The following is a 12917-nucleotide window of genomic DNA, read 5'->3' as shown; positions in this document are numbered from 1 at the left end:
TCTGATTCCATTTAGTGAGTTTAGCTTCAAACCCAACATTTTAAATTAGTTACATAATCAACTACTGATGTCTATATTTGTCTGTAATTGAATTTTACCTTTTGTATGTTCTTGTATGTGATTAGTGTAATTTGCTATATAAATAATTGTTGTTCATGCTGAGTGAACCTTAGATTCCCATTTGAGACTGAATGCAATGACTCTTGTGGACAGTTTGCATTAGTCATTGTATTTAGTCTTGAATTGTCTGTTTGGACAGTTTGGGGATACTAGTAATTTTATGTTAGATTCATTCGTGAAGGTTGTTATTATTTTCATTAATTTGATTAAATTTCAGTTCAATGCATTTCATATTTTTCTCTGAGTGCATACTTGATTATTGGGAAATTCATTTGACCGATGTCATGTTGTGTACTTGGAGACCAATGTGAAATGCTGCCGAAATTTAGTCAAATTTTTGTAAATAATGGTAACCCTGACGTTTGAAGCTAACATAAAAGACAGTTTTCCTAAATGGGATAGGGCCACACCTATAAATAAAAAAGTGAGATTTTTATGCATGGAATTGCTTAGATGGATCGAAGTTGGATGAATGAAAGTCGCATGAGCCTAGAATATGAGGATGGCGTCGAACAGTTCTTGCAATTTGCTTCAGAAAGAGGTCGACCGAATGAAGAAGGAAAATATTATTGTCCTTGCATCAACTGTTTGAATGGAAGACGACAATTACTCGATGACATACGGGATCATCTATTGTGTGATGGGAATTAAGAAGAATTACACGACGTGGATATGGCATGGTGAAGTCACAGACATGCAGAGTGGGTCCCAATCTGAATCATTTGATGTAGAAATGGGAGATCAGTTAGAGGACATGATTCGTGACCTTGGACAAGAGTCTTTCCAGCAAGCACACGCCCCTGTGTATGAAGGATTGCAGAGTGATTCTAAGAAGCTTTTGTATGCAGGGTGCAAGAATTCCTTAACCTTGTTGTCTACTGTGTTAAGAATTCCTGTATGCAGGGTGCAAGAATTCCTGGACATGATTCTAAGAATGCCATGTATCACTGTGTGTTTTCTGTGCAGGATTCCTTTGAGGAGCAGGCCGCGCAGGGATCCTTCATCCCCCATGGACGTCAGGATGTTCTCGTCGCTGTTATTGGACGTCCAGAGCATCCTGGACGGGTCCATGCTGCTGGAGCCGGTGTCACCATCAAACAATACTTTGGATCGGCTCCACAGACGTCCCGCAGCTCTTGCTCCCTGCCTCCTGACGAATTGTAGCAGCTGACCCAGCAAATCAGGGACCAGCTAGAGGAGTCCATCACAGAGAAAGTGACGCGGCAGGTCATGGCATCCTTCAGCCACATGCAGTCCCAACTTCAGTTGCAGATGCAATCTCAGGGACTTGTAGTGCCTCCTGACCCTCTGGTTGGTCCCTCCGGTCCTCGAGTGAGCACAAAGGGGAGTTGTGTTGATCCCTCAGGAAACGATCCTGAGACGGGTGACTCAAATAGGTGCGGCTTGTACATAGAAGTAGGATCCTGCCCGCCTAGTTGCCATGGGGAGAGTTTATGAGGGATCCACTGTTGTTCATAACACTCCTTTGTTGCCTGGCCAAGTAAAGGTGAGTGTGGAGGAGGTTACAGATGCAGATGCTCCAGTTCCTGTACCCACTAATGAGGTTTTCTTAGTGGGGCAGACACTTCACACCTTCCTTGCTTGGCCGACACATCTGGTCAAGTCTTTATCACAACAGGTACTTATTGTCCTTACTTTATATTTCTTCTTTTAAAATTAATTCATTAAGCGTGCCTCAAATTAGGCTATTTAACTTTGTTTCATGAACAGGTAGCTGTGTCTCTGGCAAAACCACCTCCAAAGTCCGATCCAGAGGTTGATGATCCGCTTTATCTGATGGCATTGACCATCCCAGAGCTTTTCTTGAGGCCTTATCAGGTTAGATGGGATGCCACCGTGTTCGGGGTCTTTAATCTAGATTTCCCCCTCTACATAAAGCACAAAGACCTCTCTGAAATCGCACACGGTGGTCAATGTCTCAGCATATCAGTGTTACAGTTGTGGATTCTGTAAGTCATTTTATGTTACTTTTAATTACCTAAGTTATTGCTTTCAATTCATAAATATTTAACTTTGACTTAACATAAACAGACATCTAACTAAAACATGTATACGAGTGGGGAATTCTTATATCTATGGATTCCTCGAGCCACAGTCCATTCAGAGGTCTAGGCAATCGCAGTTTGAGTCTGAAAGTTACATAAAGAGTTGGATGCAGAGTTCACAACGCGATGTCTATCTTGGAGCCTACCTAAATGGGTAAGTCACAAAATAACTAAATTTAGTTAATGTTTACTAATGTACTAACCCATTTTAGGTTCCACTGCAGTGGACACTGGCAGATGGGGGTCATCCTGCCCAAGGAACACCTAGTTGTCTGGTTTTGTTCATTGCATAACAGGCCAAACAACTACCTTAAGGGGATTATTAATAGGTTAGTGTTCTTTTCAATACATTTTCAATGAAATACCTCAACGTACAACACCAGTTTTTAATTGTTACTCATCTGGAACAATGCTTTAAAAGGTCTTGATGATGCTCCACAGCCTAAATCAAAGGCTTCTGCTAGGTGGATTGTCGTCAAGGTACGTCATTTACATAAAACTTCCACTTATATATATTTCTTTATGTGTTTGTACACTAGTTGTTTAATTAATATCCAAATTTCATTATGTATTTAGTGTAATAGACAAAAAGGAAGTACTGAGTGCGACTACTATGTGATGCACTGGATGCCCACCATCATTTGAGGAACTTTTAGGAATAATTGGGAAGCGGTAAGTTTATTTCAAACAAAATCGATTTATTTATAATTTGTATTACATTATTAACTTATTATGATTTATTTCATCATGTAGTATTTTAACGATCCTAGACCATTGGAGCCAGAGAGATTAAAGGCATTGCAAATCCAATGGGCACAGTTTTATCTCCGAGTTAGAGATCAGGCCTAGGATTTAGGGACATTATCTTTAGCTTTAGTTTACTTTGGTTTAATATTTTTGACATTTTCTATGTAATATGAACATTGAATTCATTTGATGATTGTTCTTTATGATAAATCAATTATTTGATGTTTATTATCATTAAAACTGCTTGAAAGCAGAATAAAATATTTATTTATTGTGAATTGGGCTTGAAATTGCATTTGACAGGTACAATTTTTGGTTTACTGTAAAAACAGAAAGTATATATAAAAAAAATACTTGAAAACAACATCAATTATTAACAAAAACCGATGTTAATATGATAAACAACATCGGTTATTTACAAAAACCGATGTCGACATGAACCTTAACATCGGTTGTAATAGAAAACCGATGTTAACGTTTGTATATTAACATCGGTTATTTGTGTATAACCGATGTCAGCGTTTGTATTTTAACATCGGTCATCTGTAGATAACCGATGTCAACGCTTGTATATTAACATCGGTTATTTATAAATAACCGATGTAAACATTTGTATATTAGCATCGGTTATCTACACATAACCGATGTTATACACAAAGAACTACACCAAATAAGTGTATGCATCATCAACGTTGACATTGGTTTTCTAGAAAAACCGATGTTAATATGTTATATTAGCATCAGTTTTACTACAAAACCGATGTCAACGTTCATAATGCGTACACTTTTTTTGTTGTTGTTCATTGTGTTTAACATCGGGTATTTAGAGAACCGACGTTGTCATATATATGTTAACATTGGTTTTACAAAACCGATGTTAACAGTGATACATTCAACATCGGCACTTTCAACATCGGTTTTAGAACCGATGTAGAATGTTCTAAATAATCGATGTTGAAAGTGTATTTTCTAATAGTGTATCAATTAATAAAAGAACCCTTAATTATCAAAACTTCTCCAAACACATTAAAAAACAATCCTAGATTATTCACCAAGGTCCATCAAATTGATTTCATCAAAAGCAAATATGAGAATCAAATGATAGCAAAAGACCTTTATCACATAATTGATGAATACTTGATAAATTATGTTTAGGACCATCAATAAGTAAAATATTTTTCTATGGAGGTAGAGGGATTCGTACCTATTTTTTCAACTCCAACAGTTTTACCTTTGTTGTTGTCTCCATAGGTCACATATTCACTATTTTTGGAAGAAATATGAATAAACTTTGATGCATCTCCCGCCATGTGTTTGGAGCAACCGCTATCAATGTACCAACTTTGCTTCAAGGAGTCCATCATTCATATTATCATATTTTGATTTTGGTACCCAAATTTTCTTGGGTCCTTGAATGTTGGTTTTGACTAAAGATTCTTTTGGAACCCATACCATTTTTCCAATGTTACTACCATTTTTTCTAATATAACATGTTGATGCACTATGACCTTTCTTACCACAGTAAAAACATGTTAACAAGGGAGAACTAGCCTTTTGAGTGGAGGGAAAGAAATTTTTATGCATCTTTTGTTGATATTCAGGATTATATCCTAATTCTGCCTTATCAAAAACACATCTTTATTTGCTCTAATATAATATTTAAATTATTTTTACCAAGAGTAAATTTGGCAAGAGCAATTTTTAAATCTACAATTTTTTCTTTGAATTTATCACAACATTCGCATGAATGAGATGCTTTATTGTTTTCTTGTATCAAGCATTTTGTAGAAGATTGGTTTTTATCTACTGATTTTAAAATTTTAATTTCAGATTTAAGATTTTCTAACTCTACATTTAATTTCAAATTTTCATTTTCTAAACTTGAAATAGTTTTCTTAGAATATAAAACTAATTTGGCAAGATTGACAGATTCTTTATGCAAGTCATTGAATGCATCTTGGAGTTCATCAAAAGAAATAGATAAGTCATAGTTAGAAGACATTACCTCTTCTCCGCTTTCATAGTCTTTGGCCATGAGACCCAGATTTATGATTTCATTTTCTGAATCACTTAATGAATCCATGTCATTATCTTCCCAAGGGATGTATGCTTTCTTTTCTTTCTTATCTTTGAAACTTTTCTTGTCGGATTTTTCCATTCTTCTTTTAAAGACAGGACAATCAAATCTCAAGTGCCCAAGTTGATCACATTCATAGCATTTTGGGGCTAAGGAGGAATCTTCTCCTTTCTTCTTTGCATTGAATTTTAATCTCCTTTGATTTTCTTTGTTTCTCAGAAATTTATTGAATCTCTTTACAAAGAATCTGAAATCATCATCTTCTTCTATGTTAATCAAGTCCTTTTTGTCACTTTCTTCTTGAATAGAAGATGAGGCTTTAAATGCAATTCCTTTCTTTTTCTTGTCATTTTCTTCATGTTGGTTTAGTCTCATAAGTTCCATTTCTTGTTCCTGAAGCTTTCCAAAAAGAGTTGCAAGAGTCATGTTAGTGAGATCTCTCGATTCTGGAATTGCAGTTACCTTTGGTTGTCATTGCCTGCTTAAACATCTCAACACTTTGTTAATGAGATCTTCATTAGGAAATATTTTTCCCAATGATGCAAAATGATTAACTATATGTGTAAATCTCTTTTGCATATCTTGTATGGTCTCATTTTGATTCATTCTAAACAGTTCATATTCATGTGTGAGACTGTTTATTCTAGATCTCTTAACATCAGTTGTGCCTTCATGGGTTACTTGTGATGTATCCCACATTTCTTTTGCATTTTTACAATTTGAGACTCTAAAATGCTCATCCATGCCCAATGCAAAAGTAATTATGTTCTTGACTTTTAAATTATATTGAACCTTTCTTTTTTCATCAGCATCCTATTCTTCTCTAGGTATTTCTATAGTTGCATTTCTCACTACCATTGTAGGAATGAAGGGACCAATTTCAATGGCTTCCCATATATTTAAATCTATGGCTTCTATAAAGATCTGCATTCGAGTTTTCCAATAGTGATAACCCTCGCTATTGAAAACAAGAGGCCTATTAATAGAATTCCCTCAGGAAATGGAAAGTTAGATGAGGCCATAATTATTCTTGAAGTTTTTAAACTTTAAACAAGAAACCTACTCTGTTACCACTTGTTGGACAAGTGGCCTCAATAACTTAAGAGGGGGGGGGGGGTTGAATTAAGTCTTACAAAATTTCCCACTAACAAGCTTTTAACCCCCTTTTTAAATGATAGGCTCAGAATGCAGAAGAAGAAGCAACAATCAATTTAATAATATTCTTTAAACGTGGAAGACAAAATTGATTGCAATAAAATAAATAATATAAGGGAAGAGAGAATTGCAAATTCGATTTATACTGGTTCGGCCACTTCCCGTGCCTACATCCAGTCCTCAAGCAATCCACTTGAGATTTTCCACTATCTCTGTAAATCTTTTAAAGACTTTGAACACACCTTGGGATCCCTCACCCTTGTGTTCAAGATTCTCCAAGAGACAACCAATGTCTTGATTACAATTCTCACAATCCAAGAGACAACCAGCCTCTCGATTACAACTGAGTTCAAGATGAACAAAAAGATTTCTCTCCTTTAGAGTAGATGATACAAATTGAAGATCTTAGAAGAATTCTCAATAGATTTGCAAGTGTTTGACCAAGAGTTGTTGAGAGAGCATTTGACAATTAAGTTCTCTTAAAACATCTCTCTCTTGCTTTTTGAAGTTATACACACACATATATAGGTCCATCGAACCTTTTCAAAATGGTTTGAAGACATGTGTCTTTTCAAAATGTTATTCTGAAATTTTCTCACTGGTAATCGATTACAACCATCTGGTAATCGATTAGAAGATTCAAAATTTAAATTTCAAAACCCTTTTGAAAAGTTGATTTGCAAACTTATCTTCTGGTAATCAATTATAGTGTCTGGTAATCGACTACCAGTGCCTTGATTTGTTGGAAACAATTTGTTTGAGGCAAAAGTTGATCAACCAGTGAGATTCTTTGAGGCTTTATCTTTTTCTTGACCTTGAATTAATCTTGAAGCAATGCTTAACCTTTGAATGTTTGTTGAAGCAACTTTGTTTGATTCTACTTTTGGCAGCATCAAAATCCCGTATTCATACATTCACACACAATACTTTGAAAATTGCCCAAACAATTATCTTACTAAGTGTTTGGACGGAGGATTTAAAAATTTGTAGGAAATTCAAATACACAACATTTTAATTATTTTGATTTAAATTTTTTTCATTTTGTAAATATTTTATTTGGATGAAGAAATTTAATTTCTTATATTTTAATTTTCTGGTTTGGATAAAGTAATTCAATTTCAATAAAATTCAAATATTCATTTTAAAATATTTATGTAAAAATTAAAATTTCAATATTGAATAAAAATAAATATTAGTCATTTTTTAAATACTTAAATATTCAAAATAATTTTAATGCTAGGCAATATTTAATAATTATTTTTTTAATATTTAATAATTAAAAACATAAAAATAAATAAATAATAATAATTGGATTAAACAGTTTTGAATCTTACACCAAAAAAAACTTGGATTAAACAATATTGCAAAATTAAAGATGAATGATATGTAATTCCTTGTTCAATCTAATACCTTGTTAAAAAACATTCAATTATGTAGTCTCACAATATTTTTTATAAATATATTAGAAATAAATAATTACTTAATTTAAGGACAATCATCTTATACAAAACTCAAATATTGATATTAATTTCATCGTTCGTAAGAGAAGAAAATACTTCAATACATATTAAGACCTAAAATCATATATCATCCACATTGATGTCACTTCACTAATAATACTCAATCATTCACGAACTATTTTGCAAATTAGAGGATCCAAAACAAACAACATAATCAAACAATTTTGGAAGAATCAATTTTTTTTCTTGCTTTGTAAGAATATAACTCCTCTATTCATTATTCACAATAGTCTGACATAGAAGAAACAAAATAATATAAGTCATAGCAGGAAGGACAAATAACTTAGTATGACATATGATTCATTTAATAAAAAAATTAACTAAAATGGCAATACAAATTATACCAAGGAAACCACTAAAAAGATCTAAATATCTAACCATTTGCAATCTCTAGAATATGGCAATTCATTCCATTTTGTAAGAGAATGCTTCTATCAAATATGTTCATAATGTTGTTAGTTTAAGCATTCAATTTCAGTTACTCATTATGTTGGATATTTCATCATTTCTAAATGCTTTTGATAAGACTTGTAAATAATTTTTCAAAGTGAATTCATTCTGAATTTTGAAGTTGAAGTATTTAAAACACTACACGTGATTTGGTACTTCATGCCTACAAATGAGTTGAAGTTGAGCGAAAGAGATGTGTCGTTCTCTTTAGCAAGCAATAGAGGACTAAAAATTGATGGCAACATAAATATGAGGAACAACTTGTTTTGCAACAAAACTTGTTTAAATTATTTGACACAATATCTAAGTATAAAATAAGAGTAGGACAGTTTCTACCCAAATAATGAGGCATGGTGATAAAATAAAATTTCTATAATATAAGCAAGAGTGCATAAATGTAAAAAACCAACTATGAGAAGCACATAACAAAAACACACTGCTCTCAGGTGTTGCTAAACTTTAATCCCCCACACCTATTCTCACTCTTGCAAATAGATCCCTAGCAGAGTGATCTTTCATTACAGAAAATACAGTAAAACCATCATAAATAAAAGGTTTACAAAAGTGAAAATATAACTTCAACCAGGCATAAAAAAGACACAATTTTCTGATTTGAAAGTTGAAACTAAAAATGTAGAGAAAAGGTTACTCACCAAGTTTCATTTTGCAATATGTGTTAAAACATCATCTATCTCCTAGTCAATTGGAAGGGCTTCACAATTAATAGCTAATTGTTTTGAATCATCAGCTAACCATTTAATAGGTTTAGCTCATTGTTGTCTATTAAAATTTGATATCAAAGCTACCTCACGTAACATTTCTTGAATATCTTCATAATCAATTTTAGCATCCATTTTTTCTACCATTCGATCAAAAGAGTTGGTCATTTTATTCAAAGAAATTGCTATTCCTTCTTTTTCTCCAATCTTTATCTTGTGAGAATGTGTGTCAAAAGAAGTTGAACCTTGTTCTTTTCCTTTTGTATAATGACACAGTATACAAAAAGCTGCGAATATGATATTACAAAAAAAATGGATTAAAAAAGTGACCTAGAAATCAAATGTGTGATTTGCTACTTTCCATAACTTCAAAGTTGTGTCAGACTCATTCATCTAAGCCAATAATAACATGAATTATTGGTAACTACTAGTCTTGTTTGAGAAGATATAGCAACTTGTTAACATCATGCATGTGTTCGCTCATTTATCATCTTTTATTTCTTTCTTTTCTATTCGTCAAAAGCATGAATAGTAGTTAAAATCTAGTTAGATTTATAACACAAGAAACTATACTTCATAATTACTACTAAGCTCTTAGACTAAGCTAGAAAAAGTCTGAAATAAGGTTAAATATTTCTATACTTTGTGGTTTAATTGGTTTTTAGAACAAAATTTTTTTTAATGTAACTTCCTGAAATGTTTGAAAAGAAATTTATTAATTCAACTAAAATGAGTGTTTCCAAACATATCTCTAAATGAAGCTATCTTGCAGAAACCATAATTATTAAATTCTAAATATGCTCTCTAATGAAATTGTTTCCAAGACCACATTATGATTCACTCATCTTTATTCTCTTCTTAAATTCTCCACACACCCCTCAAATCCCTTCTACATGAATCAACATAGTAAACATTAAAGAAGAAACAAAGCTATTCTAAGGATAAGCATATGCACTGCTATGTCTATCTCTTCCCAAATATTGAAAATTTTTCACTTTCTAGCAATAACAAACATGTTGCCAAGGGCAATAAATGCATAAAAACCTATAATTGCATGCACCCAATTCAAAATTAACAAAAAAAAACTCAATCAATGTCAAATGAAACAAAAACCAACACAAGTCCTATGCTATTACCTCTCAAGGATCCACTATATTCAATTATTCATACTTCAATCGAAAGAGACCCAAAATTTCGAAATCACACGAAAGCAAAAATGCATAATTCTAATTATCAAATTCTAATTCCACAATTGCACAAAATGTGAAACCAAACGCTCGGTATCTCGCTCACCAAAAAATGAGAGCATAGAAGATCATAGGTGCAATTTGAGATTAAATGAGAAAAAAAAATGAAAAGAAGAATAAGAAGAGGAACCAACTTGGGATTTTGATCATTGAAGCGTTGTTGTTGATGATGATAACGATGATTTTGGAGAGAAATCCTTATTGAATGGTTAAATAGTTAGAGAAAGAGAATGAAAATAGAGAAAAAGATAGATAGGTTTTTTGAGGCTCAACCCCTAGAATCTAGATTGAAGGAGTTGAGAAACCTACAATCACCGTGAGAAAGAACACGACACAAGCATGAGAGAGAGAACGAGTTAGAATGTATGGGCCACCTATAGTGTGAGAGGAGTGAATTTGAAATTCTTACCATTTAGGTGAAATTTCAATTTGTATGATTTTAGTCTATTAAAATTCCTTTAAAAATGACATAAATTTAAATTCTTTGAAGTCCCATATCCAAACAATTGAATTATGATAGAAGTATTTCAAATTCATTGAAAATAAAATTGAATTGCCTTAAGGTAAATTTTTTAGAAACAATTATTATTAGGAGTTACCAGATTTCTAATCATCGTGTTGTTATTGAGAAGAGTTTACTATAAAAAAAGTTCAAATGAGTTAAAAAAATGAAAGTGAAAATTCACCAATTTTAGACTATACACTATATTCATAAGCTATCCTAACCAAAAATTGATTAAGTAAAATCGAGCAAAATCAAATCAATGTCTAAGTCATGCAGCTATACCCACGATGTCTGACCAAATTTTGAAAGAACAAAAAGATTGAACAAAACCTATAAAATGTAACGGCTAACACTTATAAATCCTCGGCAGCAAAGGAGCAAAACTAATGAAAACTCAGCACATAATGAAAACTCACCGCCGCCGATTAAGAACCCAGTTTTTAAAGGTATGGTAGCAATGGAACGATTGACACATAAAACTATAACAAGTAAAAGCACCTAGACTCTCAAAAGATAAAATACTAAGGAGCCACTATTTTGTGTAATCATAACTGTAACTATGATCGCATGTACTTGAAGAAACACAAAAATGCATTCACTTCTTCTCTGCAGCCTTGGTGACCTTGGCTCCGGTGGGGTCCTTCTTCTCCACACTCTTGATGACTCCTACAGCCACAGTTTGACGCATGTCCCTCACGGAAAAACGACCAAGAGGAGGATACTCGGAAAAAGTTTCGACCACCATGGGCTTGGTGGGAATCATCTTAACATAACCTGCATCTCCATTTTTCAAGAATTTGGGTTCCTTCTCAATTTCCTTACCTGATCGCCTGTCAATCTTGGTCACAAGTTCGGCAAACTTGACAGCAATGTGAGAAGTGTGGCAGTCAAGAACAGGAGCATAACCATTTCCAATTTAACCAGGATGATTCATTATAATGACTTGGGATGTGAAGTTGGCAGCCTCCTTGGCAGGATCATCCTTAGAGTTTGAGGCAACAAAACCACGCTTGAGATCCTTGACTGCAACATTCTTCACATTAAATCCTACATTGTCACCTGGAAGGGCCTCCTGGAGAGCTTCATGGTGCATCTCCACAAACTTAACTTCAGTAGTTAGGCCAGTGGGAGCAAAAGTCACCACCATACTGGGCTTCAAGACACTTGTTTCAACTCATCCGACTGGCACAGTCCCAATACCACCAATCTTGTAGACATCCTGCAAGGGAAGCCTCAGAGGCTTGTCTGAGGGTTTTTTGGGCTCATTGATCTGGTATTAAAACAATATTAAATTTTTTGTTTACTTTATCCATTTTTGTCTGAGGGGAATTAAATTTTTATTATTATTTTAGTACAATATTGTAAAAACCTAGTGGTGAGGGATTTGGGATAGTATGCATGAGGTCATAGGTTCCAACCTCAATGGATCATTGTACACCAAAAAACATATTGTAAAAGCTATCATATCATGAGTTAAATAAATGTAATGGAAAATAATTGTTGTTGCATGAATGAAATTTCTAGCCAAAATGGAATTCCGCTAACCTTTTTCCCCAACACAATTTCAAAATAGTATTCAAACAAAGACTTCAAAAGAGAAAATCTATCTTTTGACTATGAGTCCTCACACTACTCCAAAGACAGTTTGCAATTTTGGATACGATGAAAACAAAAAATGGATAAAGTAAACAATAAAAGTTGAAAGTTGAAAAACAATGGCAGACAGTAACAAATAACAAACTGAAAGCAAATGATGTTACAAAATAATAAAATGTTTGATTGATTGGGGGTGCTTTACATTGTTGAAAGAAAAAGAGATGAGAGAAAAAACATTGAAGGAAAAAAGAATTTGGGAGAAAACGAGAGAAAACTTATATAGAAAAAGTGTAGAAAGAAAAAGAGATAAGAGAAAAAGAGTTGAAAGAAAAGGATCATGAAAAAGAAAGAATTGAGAGAAAAAGATAAAGAAAATGAAGAATACTCTTGTAACTTTTTTCTATACTAGTCCATTGTTTAATTGATATAGAGAAAACAAAGATGAACATACTCAAAGAAATAGAACAAAGAAAGATGAACAAACTCAGAGAAATAGAACGAAGAAAGATGAACATATTCAAAGAAATAGAACAAAGAAAGATGACACAATAGAATAAATAACAAAAGCAACAACCAAAACATTTTTTTAAGATTGAATGAGATAAACAAACAAATGATAGATAACACATGATTATCGATAAAACTAAAGTTATCAAAAAGAGTGACCTTAACTATGACATGCTAGTAGAATCAACATTGTAAAGTTTTTAATCAA

The 12917-nt window shown here is 33.1% G+C and overlaps 1 pseudogene; it reads right to left on the bottom strand.

The window, feature by feature from the left end:
- Positions 1-11201: 11201 nt before the first annotated feature.
- LOC100791289 (elongation factor 1-alpha-like) lies at positions 11202-11768 on the bottom strand (annotated as a pseudogene).
- Positions 11769-12917: the final 1149 nt, after the last annotated feature.

Source organism: Glycine max, chromosome 19 (genome assembly GCF_000004515.6).
Source record: "Glycine max cultivar Williams 82 chromosome 19, Glycine_max_v4.0, whole genome shotgun sequence".
Lineage (NCBI taxonomy): Eukaryota > Viridiplantae > Streptophyta > Magnoliopsida > Fabales > Fabaceae > Glycine > Glycine max.
The sequence above is the reverse complement of the archived record's forward strand: the minus strand, read 5'-3'. Positions and strand labels throughout refer to the sequence as shown.